The sequence below is a fragment of the Vicugna pacos genome, chromosome 1 (assembly GCF_048564905.1).
Source record: "Vicugna pacos chromosome 1, VicPac4, whole genome shotgun sequence".
In the NCBI taxonomy this organism is placed as follows: Eukaryota; Metazoa; Chordata; class Mammalia; order Artiodactyla; family Camelidae; genus Vicugna; species Vicugna pacos.
The window spans coordinates 26,493,564-26,506,286 of NC_132987.1; the positions used below are offsets into that span (position 1 = coordinate 26,493,564).

Genomic DNA, 12,723 nt, shown 5'->3' on the forward strand with positions numbered 1-12,723 from the left:
CTAACCTCATCAGGACCTAGCAAAAGCCAAGGCGAGTTACAAAAGTTCAAAAAAAAAATGCTGATTGAATGATTATTATATTCAATCATAAATTTGCATGAGTTTAATTTCAAAAACACTTGTATACATTATTGCCTAGACTTGTATTTACTCCTTGATCATGACAGACATTATTATTTCCATTTGGCGAATGAGGAAAACTTGGACTTACTGCATGTCCCCTATGGCATCAGGGACCAAAGACTGGCCTGGCACCCTGGATTCCCCACTCCATCCTATGACTTACTTTGGAAGACACTCCTGTTGGATGGGTTGCCACATGGACTACCTTGGAGATTAGAAATTCTGACAATCAAATACTAAAGAATCAAATAGAAATGCTTTTTTTGGACGTATCCTTGCCAAACTCAAACTGTGGCCTGCATTAGTTAGAACTTGGTGCTACTCAAAATCTAGATCAAAGACCGGGAGCTTGAGGTAAGTTCATTCTGTGCTTCAACAAGTTCTGGTCAACATGCACATTTTGTTACAGCAGGCACCAGGTAAAAGTCCACATGGATTAACTTGAATCCATTACAGACTAAAACAAAACTCACCTACAATATATACCTTGGCTGTTGGATCATCTTATTCTGCACTGGAACACTTTGGGTCCTTAAGACAAAGGAATCATTAATAATTAAATCCCCTGTCCCTCTGTATTGGTGAGTACACAATAAACAGGGTTTGAATGAGTCCCTTAGAAACTCCAGCTGCCCGCCAACTGAGTAATATCTCCTTTTCAGGGAAGTGACATAAAAGAGATTCTAATACCTTGGGTCTCTAAGTATTTCCTATGCAAGAGGATATGAGGCTCCAGCACTGAATTTCTCCACCAGCAGGATATTTAGTGTGATGAGTAAATGAGCATGGAAAACTGGAGTTACTCTCACCATGTGTCATTCCAGAGGTCAGACTTTCCACAATCACCAAGTTGGTGTAAATGGCTTCTTTAACCATGGACGGTGTCTCCTCTCAACCCCTTCCTCATGTCTCCTCCCTCACATCTCATCTCACTCATCCCCTCAAAACAGCTCTCCCTGCACAATTTTTAATTTTTGTTCCTTTAACATAAGCCTGTCTAGAGGCCTGTATAGCTAAACTATTTCCATGATGGTTAACTTCAGAACAGACAATGGTTCTAGAGCAGGTCTGAAAATCATTTTCAAAAATGTAACTACTTTCAAAGAAGAGGCGGGCAGGCTGGCAGTGGAGCAGACAGGCACCGTGATGCCTTCTGGATCGGAAGGGGACTACTCCTACTCTCTCAGGTCCCTGTCCCGACCATTCCGCTAAAGTCCTGTCTCCCAACATCCACCAGCCTTTTCCCAATACCCACCTCTTGAAGCCAGGGCAGCCTCAGAAGGCAAATCAGGACACATAAAGGCAGAGGACAGAACAGAATCAAGTAAAAAACCTAAATTCAGCGTGGTGACCTAAGAAGTATGATCAACTGTCCTCTCAACCTGGCCTAATTAAATAATGCCATGAAGGTGTGCATCATTCCCCACCGTCAGTACCAAGGAAACAAGAGTCAAGAGCCAGGACCAAACACAGGGCTGAAGATAAGCAGCAAGATTAAAGGTAAAGACTTGGTAGTTAAGAAAAGGAATCTGCCAGGGGAGGGTACAGCGCAGCAGGAAAGCCCATGCTTAGCAAGCACGAAGTCATGGGTTCGATATCCAGTATCTCTGTTAAATTAAAAAATAATAACAATTAATAAATAAATAAACCTAATTGCCTCCTCCTGCCAAACAAACAAACAAAAAACAAGGAAAGGTGTCTGCCTTGTCCTGACACAGTCACCTCAATATAGCCAATCTCTACTCCCTTCATGCCTCCTTTTATTTTGGTAACTTACATTCTTTTATTACATTTTTAACAATCTAATAATCTAGGCTTATGGTGGAAAAAATCATATAATACATATAAACAAAAATGAAACAGAAAGTGTACGACTGGAAAAATGAAAAGAAGAAACTCCATAATTTCTCCACCCAGAAAACCCATTGCTAACGTTTCAGCATTGCCTTCCAAAGGTGTTCTTCCTTACGTGTCTTTTGAGGGGGTCTTCCTTGAACTGCTTTCAAACATTAAATAAGATTGGAAAAAATCAGTTCATCTGAGAAGCTATCACTGACATACTTCTCAAAGGCACTGATGATTAAGGATTTCTTCCCATCTAGTATAATATAAATGTTTGATTCTCTATCATTTTCCAAATTAATAAGGCCATTGTGATCCAGGATCCATTTTAATTGCTTTTATAAGCAACAGGAACATCTTTCAAATGAGACGTTGGAAAAACAGCCTCTGTGATGGGTATAGTAGAGTTCATTATACTACTCCACTAGTATCGGGGTATGTTTGAGATGTTCCACTATAAAAAAAAATGCTTTGCACATGCACCTCAGTGCTCATTTATGTGCAGGCCAATATGTGTGGTATTCACTAAATGAAGTAAAGAATACTTCGTACTTTCAAAGCACAAGTCTTGAATAAAATATTTGCAGACATCTTCTGATTTAATGCAGACACACCTAAAACTCAATTGTGACAACTGTCCAAATATTGGTCTCTGCCATTTTTAGAAGAGTTTCTTCTTTGGCCCACTGATTTCTCAGGCTCTTAAAAACTACGCACAAAATCCTATGCTATCTGGGATTCACTTTAAAATAATTTAGCGAGCAATGAGTCATTACAAATTTTAGAACGTTTTTAAAAGAGAGTGGATCAATAAACCAGAACGGTAGAATGTTAATAACTGAAGTGGGTGATGATGGGCATGTGCAAACTTATACCATTTTCCTGCTCATAAGCGTATTTGAATATGCCCATAATAGAAAGTTTTTTTTAACTATTGTGAATATAATGCTCCTAAGGTAAATAAATCCTTCATATCCAGTGTAAAGATTACTAAATTTTATCCGAGTGGCCACTGTGTGCCCAGTGTTCCCAGCATGTTATACTCCATTCCTCACAGCATGCCTTCTGGCTCGGTGTTACTGGTCCCGATTTGCCATCTGAAGAAACCGAGACCCAAAGAAACAAGGAGCTTGGCCAAGGACTCAAGGCAATGGAGATGGGGGATGGCGGAACGGCCACACCATGGAGGTGTCCACTACACGTATTGTTTGGTCCCTTTCTAAATATTATCGTACGTGAGCATGTCTGCTTCATTGTCACTTGCAGTATTTTAGTGCATCCTGTTTTTCTAGAAAAATGAATCAGCCCCTCTCTGTTTATTCAAGATAACAAAACAAAACAAAAAAGGCCCGAGAACAATATTGGTCTGATGGAGGCCATCCTGACTGTAAAAGGAAACGTCCCTGAGTCAATATCCTCAGTGAGAGACAGCCCTTCGTAAAACAAACCAGGAATATTCCAACAGGGTTCAAATAAGCATAAACATCCACACTGTTCAGTGGAAGCTACCCTGCTCTCACCAACCGGAATTTTGCTGCTTTGGTGGAGGCTTTTCCTGTCTCATCTCGGATTCATTCCATGAACTCTCTTCCCTCAAAGGGCTCCCACTTTCAACCTTTCATAACGTCTCTTATTTTTTCCCTTAACTGAGATGTCCTCTCCTGCCCCTCTTTTCTGCCTCTCAAAACTCTACTCTATCCTTAAAAACCCAGCCCAGGGAGCAGCCTCCTCTGTGACCCCATGTAACCCGCTGGCTGGAACTGTTTCTTCTCCTGCACTTTCTTAATAAAACGGCTGTCATCTCCGTTAGTAAATTTCCTCGCATTGCCATATACGACGATAAGCCATTTCGTATTTCTCTCTAAAATTCAATGCCAGTTATTTAAGACAAAGGCCACTCATTCATTATTGCATCCCACAGTCCCAGCACATAGTCGAAGCTCAATGTGGAAGAAGAAAGAGGAGGCAGAAGGGAAAGGCTGCTTTATATGTACAAACCAGAGATGAGTCTAATAGGGGGGTCAGGATCTGAAGTCACCAAGTGAAGACAAAACTGATACAGGAAAACTGCTCCTGAAAAGCTAACTGAACATTACTTTTGCTGTACCGTTTTTAGTTATTCTGTCTCTTAATAAAACCAGCACACCCAGTTCTTCCTCCAGCTCTGGGACACAGGGAAATAACTGGCTTTCACTCAGGCGCCATATTGTGGTCAGACCCCGAGGGTCTCCTTGGAACCAAGATGAGCAGAAGGAAAAACAGACTCACATCTCACTTCACACTGACTCCAGGGCATACCCTCCTAGGGCCAGAGTGGAGCATTACACAATCTGCCTTCACTTTCTCTCTGCCCCACTCTTTCCAGGCTCACAGGGTTGCATGTGGGTGCATCCAACGCTCACACGTTGTAAATCCACTGTGCGTCCTCAAGTTCCCTTATGGGTGTCCAAGGATCAGCCACTTTCATTATCTCTAGCTGACCACAATCTAACAAAAGAGTTATTTGAAGCCCTTTAAAATCTATCTATCGTCAACATTACAAACTCTAGATTCCTCCCCAACCACTTACTAAACAAAGAACAATGATTACATTTGAAATGATTTTTAAGAATTCCTTTGGAACGGCTACTATCAAGTTCTCAGGGGTGAACTGAAAAAGAGATTCCAAAGGCTGTGCCCTCTGCAGGCACGTTCTTTTGGACACTAAAAAATGGCATGAGGGGCTCCCAGAGGCAACAGGCTGCCGGCCCAAGTTGGCCACAAGCCTGGGCTACAATGTCAGGCAGACAACAGATATGTCCGGGCGGCTGGGCAGATGGGCAGACACTGGGGCGCTAGTACCAAGCTGGGAGTGGGAGGACTGACATCTCTGAGCATCCATCTGTGCCGGTGTCGGTGCCAGACGCCCCGCAAATGTTTATCTCTAATCCTCACAGCGGCACCCAAGGCAGGCAAGAACCTAAGTAACTTACTCAAGGTCACCCAGCCAGAAAATGGCAGAGCCAGGGTTGGAAGCCAGTTAAGTCAGGTTCCAGAAAGTGCTCTGAACCAATGGATTACAAAGATGTAGTGCCCACACACCTGGAGCTTACAGACCGACTGGGGAAAAAGCGAGGGATACATAACGTCAGGTGTGAGAAATACCAGCAAAGGGGGACTTGGGAATGCAGAACAGAGAAACCTTATAAAAGGCAGAGGTTAATTTGAACCCAGGTCTGCCTGGACCCAAAGTCTTTGGGCTCTGCACTATATTAGGCTGCCTCTCCAAGCTGTAGGAGCCTGGGATGGCAGAGGAAGTGCCAACTGAAAGGACAGGGACCAGATAAACGCAAACTTGTCCCACCACTTCCTCCATTCTGCCCAACCCAGCTACTGCCTGGGCTCCAGAAAGAAGCAGTGCAGAAGCCAACACCACCTCCAAGCCACTGACATCTGTGTGATACCCAGAGACATTCAACCCAGAGATGTTTAATGTTTAGGCTACTGGCCAAACAAGGAAATCCAAGATAAACCTGCCATTCTGTCATGACCTCATCCTGCTGCAAGACAGACAGAAACAATGGCAAAGAGGAACAGCCCTGCTATGTCTTCACGGCACTTTCAGGAAGGGATGAAACTGTCAGTCACACCTCACTAAGGCTGTACTTAGGCAGGGAGCAGGGACTCTCCTGAAGGCAATGCAGTGGGCCCCCTGCAGCATCTCAAAGGATGAAAAATAGCATGGCTTCCCCTCAAACTCTTCACACTAATTGCCAGGAGTTCCTGTGAGGCACCGTTTGTCAGCAATATTGTTAAAAAGAAATCAGGTATATAGTTGATGATTTCTTCAATCCCCACCCTCTTGTCTTTGGAGCACAACCAAGGTACTTTTGTTCAAATTTATTACTTTAAGTTTTAACTGATGGCCAAGGGGAGGCCCACAGTTTACCTCTATTGCCCGAAGATGGGATGGCCCAGCAATACCACCCACTTGGGTTGCTGGTTAATCCTAAGAATAGGCTGAATCTGGAGATCCTATTACACCAATGGCTGGTTCTCTCAAGATCTCAGGGAGCTGGTTTCTAAATTTTATTTTCCTTTGGAAGCAACTAGGATTCCACCACTGTACCTTCCTTTGGGTGCCCAATTAGGGACTTGGCTCCACTTAACATCCAAATACTTTGATTTTTAAATTGATTTTTGGTCTGATCTATTGTAGACAGTCTTGAGCACTTACCTAAGTACTTTACATAGACTGACTCTCTTAATCCTGGAGAAAGGAAACAGCCTTGCTCAATAGGTGCTTTTGTTATCATCTCTGCTTAGAGATGAAGAAACTGAGACACAGAGAAATTATGTAACTTACCCAGGGTCAAACTGTTCCTGAGAAGCACGGTTGAGAACTGAATGCCAACATTCTGACTCTAGAACTTGTATTCTCAAGCATGGCACTAGGCCACCTCCTCTAGAGGGTTTAGGGTAAAGCCGGGCTTCTTTCTGTTTTAAATCAGGCCTCACAAATGGAAGCAGGGCATGTGGAGCATAAACAGGCTCAAGGTCATGTGTGGACATCCTAACTTTAGTGCCAGGAGACCCAAGGATGTAACTGGATCTCCTTTGAACTTATTTGGTTAAGTTGAAGCAACAGAACTCACCTTCCAAGATGATAGTAAGTCTGACCACAGAGCTCAGCTAGACTGGCAAGTCTGGATGAAGGAGAGCATTCAGGGATCAGCTGCCCTCAAGTTCAGTTCTAAGTGCTTAAGGAAGACCCTCTGGGGTGGTGGACCTCATGCAACTGAATATCATTTCCCTTTCACACTTCCTGCACACCCCACACACGTCTACCTTTGTAAAAGACTTCTTTAAAGCAACATAGAGTAACTTACCTACTTAACAAAATAGAGCATGTTTCTATCGGAGCTGAAACAAATGTGTAAATCATTTCTGTCTACATCCCATCTATCTACACCTCAAAATTCAGCTCAAATCCAATCTGTCCAAGTCCACCAACAGCATTTTCACTGCAAAAAGTTACCACTAGGTCTGCCCCGCATGCATCCAGGAATGAACTATATCTCCAGGCTGCGGAGACTACACACAACACCCTTTACATAAGAATCTCAAGCTCTTTGACTACAGTGCATTCCAAAGACTCTATTTGCTCAAAATGACGCAAGTGGAGAGAATGCAGAAATGTGGAAGAATCCATGTCACCCTCGGTAGGAACAATTCTGCACTGGGATTAAATTTGCTGAATGAACCACAGATCCCTAAAAACAAATGTGCTGCCATTCTTACTTTATGGTCCTGAAAATGGCACCAAATGATGCGCTTCTCTACCTTGGCTTTTGCCTCACGTGAACTGTTTGGAGGTATGCTAAATATGGCATTGGAAAGAGCAAAAAACATGAACCCAACAGCTCCAAGGCCTCGCTTATGAAGAAACAGTCCTTGCTTTTAAACTTTTCAAGCTTCTTAAATTTGCTTCTTCCCTGTCTACTTTTTAAAATTCCAGACGGTCATGCTAATCACAGCAGTCTTTGTGAAACTCTATTTCTGTGATTTTTTTCTTTTTTAAAAAAAACTCAAGCAATGTTATTGGAAGGAAGCAGAAAACCACAGTGCCCAAACAAAAGTGACTAATGCTGGTAGCAAGTGCTGTAAGAAATAAGGCCCCACAGAGAAGGAGACCACTGCACCACAGTAGCCTGTTGTTTGTTTCTGTGGCCATGACTATTTGGAGACTAGCAACCAGATTTTCCAGCTCTCTTGATGTGTTAACCAAAGTCACCAGGTGCAACTCCTTTCATGGGCAATCTTTTGCTAAAAATGATAGAAAGGGAAAAAAGGAAGAAAACCAAATACTAAAGAGGAGAGGAAGAAATTCAAGTAAAACACTCAATTTAGTAGAAGACAGAGTCGTCCTGTGTGCCTACGCCTCACTACATTACAGATCTATTTTTAAAGAACTACGTACATTCTGTTGTCTGTCTTACGCACTGCAGGTGTTCTCAAAAATTTCTCATGGAAGACGGGCCAGTGATCTAACATTAAACTCTTCAAATTCCTCTACTATCATTTCAACATGTTGCTGGCACAGTTTCAAAACTGGTATGCGGTTTTTCTTTGGTGTTAGAAGGAGGTTTGCTCTGGGTCCCGAAATGGCTTTATCATTTCACCTTCCTTATCTTAAGTCTTTCAACTCTCATTCACCTTTACGTAAAAAATACTTTGATAGAAATCGTGAATCCATCCCCCACACCCTTCCCCTGCAAAAATAATGCCCCTACCTGCTGTACACCCTGCTCCCCAGCCCCACCTGATGACATGAAGGGTGATATTTCTTCATGAATATAAAATAGTTCATCTCAAAAACAGCAAGGGGCTTGTTTTAGCCGTCTCATGAGATGTTTCCCAGACAGCAATGTTTCAGTTGCAGCCAGGTTAACTAAAGCACATTTGGGATGACACTGCTTTTACTATTTTCCCTAGTTTTCCATCAAGATCATTATTATTTGAATAATAGACTTATTTTTCAAAAACCATGAAAATACAATCAACTGGAAATTTACTAGGAACATTAAATGATGAATGTATACCAATAATATAATATATGAATAATACATCATAATAATAACAATCATTTGGTATTTACTACCAAATTCTACTTTCCCACAGAGTACAGAAAATAAAGAATTGATGTACTTGATCCAGGGGTATGAGAGTATAGCTCAGTGGTAGAGCGCATGCTTAGCATGCACGAGGTCCTAGGTTCAGTCCCCAGTGCCTCCATTAAGGGAAAAATTAAAAATAATAATAAAAATAAAAATAAATATATGTAAAAAGAGAAAAAAAAATTCTAAAGTCATGCTATGATGCCATTAGCTGTGAAAGGCATCCCAAATCATTTACGTTTGCAAAACATGATCTTTCTTTTTTTATGAATTAAAGCCTGAATCCACTGAATAACACCACTTTCATGAACTTCATTCTGACCTCTTACATGAACAGAAGAGAAATAATAATTTCTATAGGGAAGCATAGATCTGTATAAGTAGAAATGATATTATTGCTTTCAGGACTAATCTGCCACGTGTGCATAGAGAAAAGAAGTAAAATCCTGATGAACAAGCTGGAGGCTACAACTCATGGCAGAGGAGAAGTTGCATGTAATGCTGAAACTCCACAGTCCTCTCTGAGTGACCTCAATTCATGCTGATCGAGCTTAACCCTGCATCTCCTCATTACTTTTCTGTAGGCCTGGCAATGCCATGCTCTCTCCCATGTATGCGTGTGATCACTCCTGTCAGCCCGCAGGGTCAACGCTTGGAGCTTTGTCTCCCACCGTAGTGAAGGTATGTGGTTATTATCTGCTCTGCTTCTCTTCCCGTCTTCTGGCCACAGAAGCTCCCACCCCACCACCACCACCACGACCACTTCCATTCCAACTAGGTGGTTCTTGGGTGGTGACCGATCCAATGCCTTGCTCGGCTGAGCTTAGGAAAGAACAAATGAGCAGATACTAGCATACACTGGAGCTTGGGGTAGAACGAAGCCCTTTCATCCCTTTGACATTGTTTACTCAGAATGTATGACGCCCACATCTGCCTAAGGCCCCGCACACTCCCGTCACTGGAAAAGATAATGTGGCCAAGGGGAAAAGAGATGCCAAGGAAATACATGGGAGTCCAAATGATACTGATGTAGCCCCTGCATCTGGCATCAACCTTGGCCTCACTTGGGACATGCACCTGCTAGTGAGCACTGGCTGTCACTAACACACACACAGCTGTCACTTTCAGCTGGAACGGTCCTGACTGGTCCACTCTCACTCACAAGCCAGAGACAAGACTATATTCTGTGCTATGTTCATGGCCAAAAGGTCCAGTCTCTACCTTCTAAGCCCTTCCAGGTAACTGGGTTATCTGTCACCTTGGAGGTATGGGTCACACAAGATCCAGTTAGCTGCATTTTTCTAAAGTACTAGTGTATGTGCTAAGAAGAAACTGGCTCATTTCTGTTTCTTCTGAAAATAAGAAAAATCATAATCACTCAATCTTCATAAAAGTCTCTTCTGAGGAAAAGCTGGCTGTTAGTGAAACAGACAACTCTGTCTTTTTTTTTATTGCTGCCTTCTGCAAGAGTTATTGTGACTTTGTTTGTTTTTAATGAAGCAGAAATTAGGACCACATGCAAACAAGTGTTTTCTCATAAGGAAGACATGAGCTGTTCTAAGCACAGCACTAAAAGCCCTGACTCAAAACCAAACATCATCTCCTTAATCACGAACACACCTCCACACAGCATCCTGAGTTTCCCATTTAAGTACCGACCAAGGCCCTCCCTTCCTAGATGTCTGACACCTGGCTGAGCTCACAGATCAAGGTGACACTCATAAATCACTCGTAGCGATGAACGTGCTGCAACCACATAGTAATGGCTGCGAAGTAATTGTCACTCACTCACGAACAATGAGTCTTCCTGCAGGGCCCAAGGAGAAAAACATCACACATGGCATTCTGAGTCAAACCAAGGTCCAAGAGGCAGGTCTTCAATTAGGAGAATTGTCCATGTCAAGATTTCAGTACGAAACAATTGTAAATAAATTAATCCCTCTCTGTCAATCCTCTACATTCATTACTGAACTTACTAGTTAATAAGAGGCTCCAAAAGGGCACCCCAAACCCAGTAGACAGTCAGTAATGCAACACTGAGGGGCACACCATGTCAGATAGGCATGCCTCAGGCCTCATGATCACAGTTCCCACGGGGTTTTCTCCTCCCCTAAAATCCACTCAGTTGAAATCAGTCACTATACAAAACAAAACTAACAACTTCTTTCCTTGAGCCAGAATTTTAAGAGAATGTTTGTACACAACTATATATATATATGTATATAGTGTGTAAAAAAAATTAAAAATATTGACATGAACCAATGCGATGGTTAATATACAAATGAAAAAAATTTTTTACTTTATTTAAATAATTTGCATTAAAAACCCAAAAGCACACTCAGTATTATTGGTTAGAGATGAACTTCTACTCGTCTGTTTCCAAACTCCAAGCAAAGGCAGTGCAGGCGTTTGCCCGTGAAGGCTACAAAAGGGCATCGGGGGGAAGTTGCCCATGTTTGAACGTGTGCTCAGATGGGGTGACGAAACACACTGAACAAAGGGGTGCATCCAAGAATAGTATCAAAAACAAGGTGTTGCCCAAGCGTGGCACATGGTGAACAGGTAGTTGAACACCTACTCTGTCCTGAGGCCACCAGGCAGCTGCTTAGCCAATACTTTATTTACGTCTGGCCCTGCCCTGTCTTAGTTCACACCAGTGTAAGAGCCTGCCCACTGGGCCACTCCCCAGCACCTCTCCAAAGCAAAGAAATCTTAGCCAGCTAAGCTAGAGGCTAACAAAAAATGTGACATGAGACTCGAGAAGTATCTTAGGGACTTAAAGTTGACAGATTTAGCAAATAAAAATCAAGGATACCCAGTTAAATCTGGATTTCAGATAAACAACAATTTGTTTAGTACAGTATGCTTAGGAAATATCTGGGATAAACTTATACTAAAAATGTACGCATTGTTTATCTGAAACTCAAATGTAACTGGACACCTGTATTTTATCTGGCAGCCCCATTTAACCCATCACCTATTCCCACTCCTTTCCTAACCACAAGCCAAACATCCTAGGATACACCTGCCTCCATTTTCAATCATGTAGGTGTAATGAGGGGTAAATCAACCCTGAATATATGCTGAGAAGTGAAATGCAACGAGGAGTACAAATTTTGATAGGAAGAAGCTACCCTTTATTCTCCTAAAGGTGAGGCAGCTGAGAGAAAGGAAGACATGCCAGCTGCCTTACACCATGACCTTCCCTGTACCCCTTGGAAACACCAGAGAAGCCAGGAAAGGGGGGTGGGTGGTGACAACTGAAGAGAGCGTGATGTGGCTACAGGGGGCATCCCAAAATCAAACTGGTCAAAATTTGTACTAAACCAACCAGGGGTATCCATGTTGTATGGCCCAGGGAACCACAGGGCTTTTCATCCGTTGATAAGATTTATAAAGCTCTCCAGGGTGGGTCTTCCCCCTTTGTACAGTGTAGCCTGTGAGGGTCTTTTTTTTTTTTAAGAGCATATTGTTTTAAAAAAAAATTCTAAAGGCATTTAAAAAAAAAAAAAAAAACCCCATTACTAACCCATCCTGAAGCACGTGGAGTTGCAGGCGTTGCAAAAGGGAAACCCAAACGTACAAACGCTAGTCTAACAAGTAGCTTCCACTAAAACTATCTGGTCCTTGGTATTGCCCATTGTTTGTTACGATGGGCTAATTCTTCCCGTGGAAGTCTCTTTCTCCCATATGATGGAGCGTGGGGATCCCTGCCAACAGGAAATCCAAGATGAGCTTCTGGAGGTTTGGAAAAATGACTACCTAGATCAAGTCCAACTATTTCAGGCTTTAGCACATGGAAAAATTCTAACCTGATGATACAAATCTTACAGGTCATTCTTCCAGCAGTAATCTCTGCCAAATATTTTAAGAAAAGATCAAAAGAAAAGCATTTTTTCCTAATTGTGCAGCATAAGGGTAAAAGCAAAAGATGTCTTCCCCAACTCCTACAGCACGTTCAAGACTGAAGACTGGAAAGACGTTAGCCTTCCTATTTAAGTAAATAATACTGCTTTTAAAAAACAATCTCACTCCTTTCTCAATCAAACTAAAAATATTTGTCTTTGATCTAAAAGCACAGTCCCTCCAGCTCACAAAAATA

At 42.3% G+C, this 12,723-nt stretch overlaps 1 protein-coding gene and 1 long non-coding RNA gene across 3 annotated transcripts in view; one reads left to right on the forward strand and one right to left on the reverse strand.

Annotated features, from left to right (window-relative positions):
* Nucleotides 1-12,723, reverse strand: part of WWTR1 (WW domain containing transcription regulator 1) — a 123,803-nt gene that overhangs the window by 86,412 nt on the left and 24,668 nt on the right. The gene's annotated exons all lie outside the window — the stretch shown is intronic.
* The window catches only part of LOC140695838 (uncharacterized), a 33,176-nt gene that overhangs the window by 15,238 nt on the left and 5,215 nt on the right, over nucleotides 1-12,723 (forward strand). Inside the window, exon 4 of the long non-coding RNA XR_012071672.1 lies at nucleotides 9,206-9,302. This is a non-coding gene — a long non-coding RNA (uncharacterized lncRNA). The remainder of the gene's footprint in view (nucleotides 1-9,205; nucleotides 9,303-12,723) is intronic.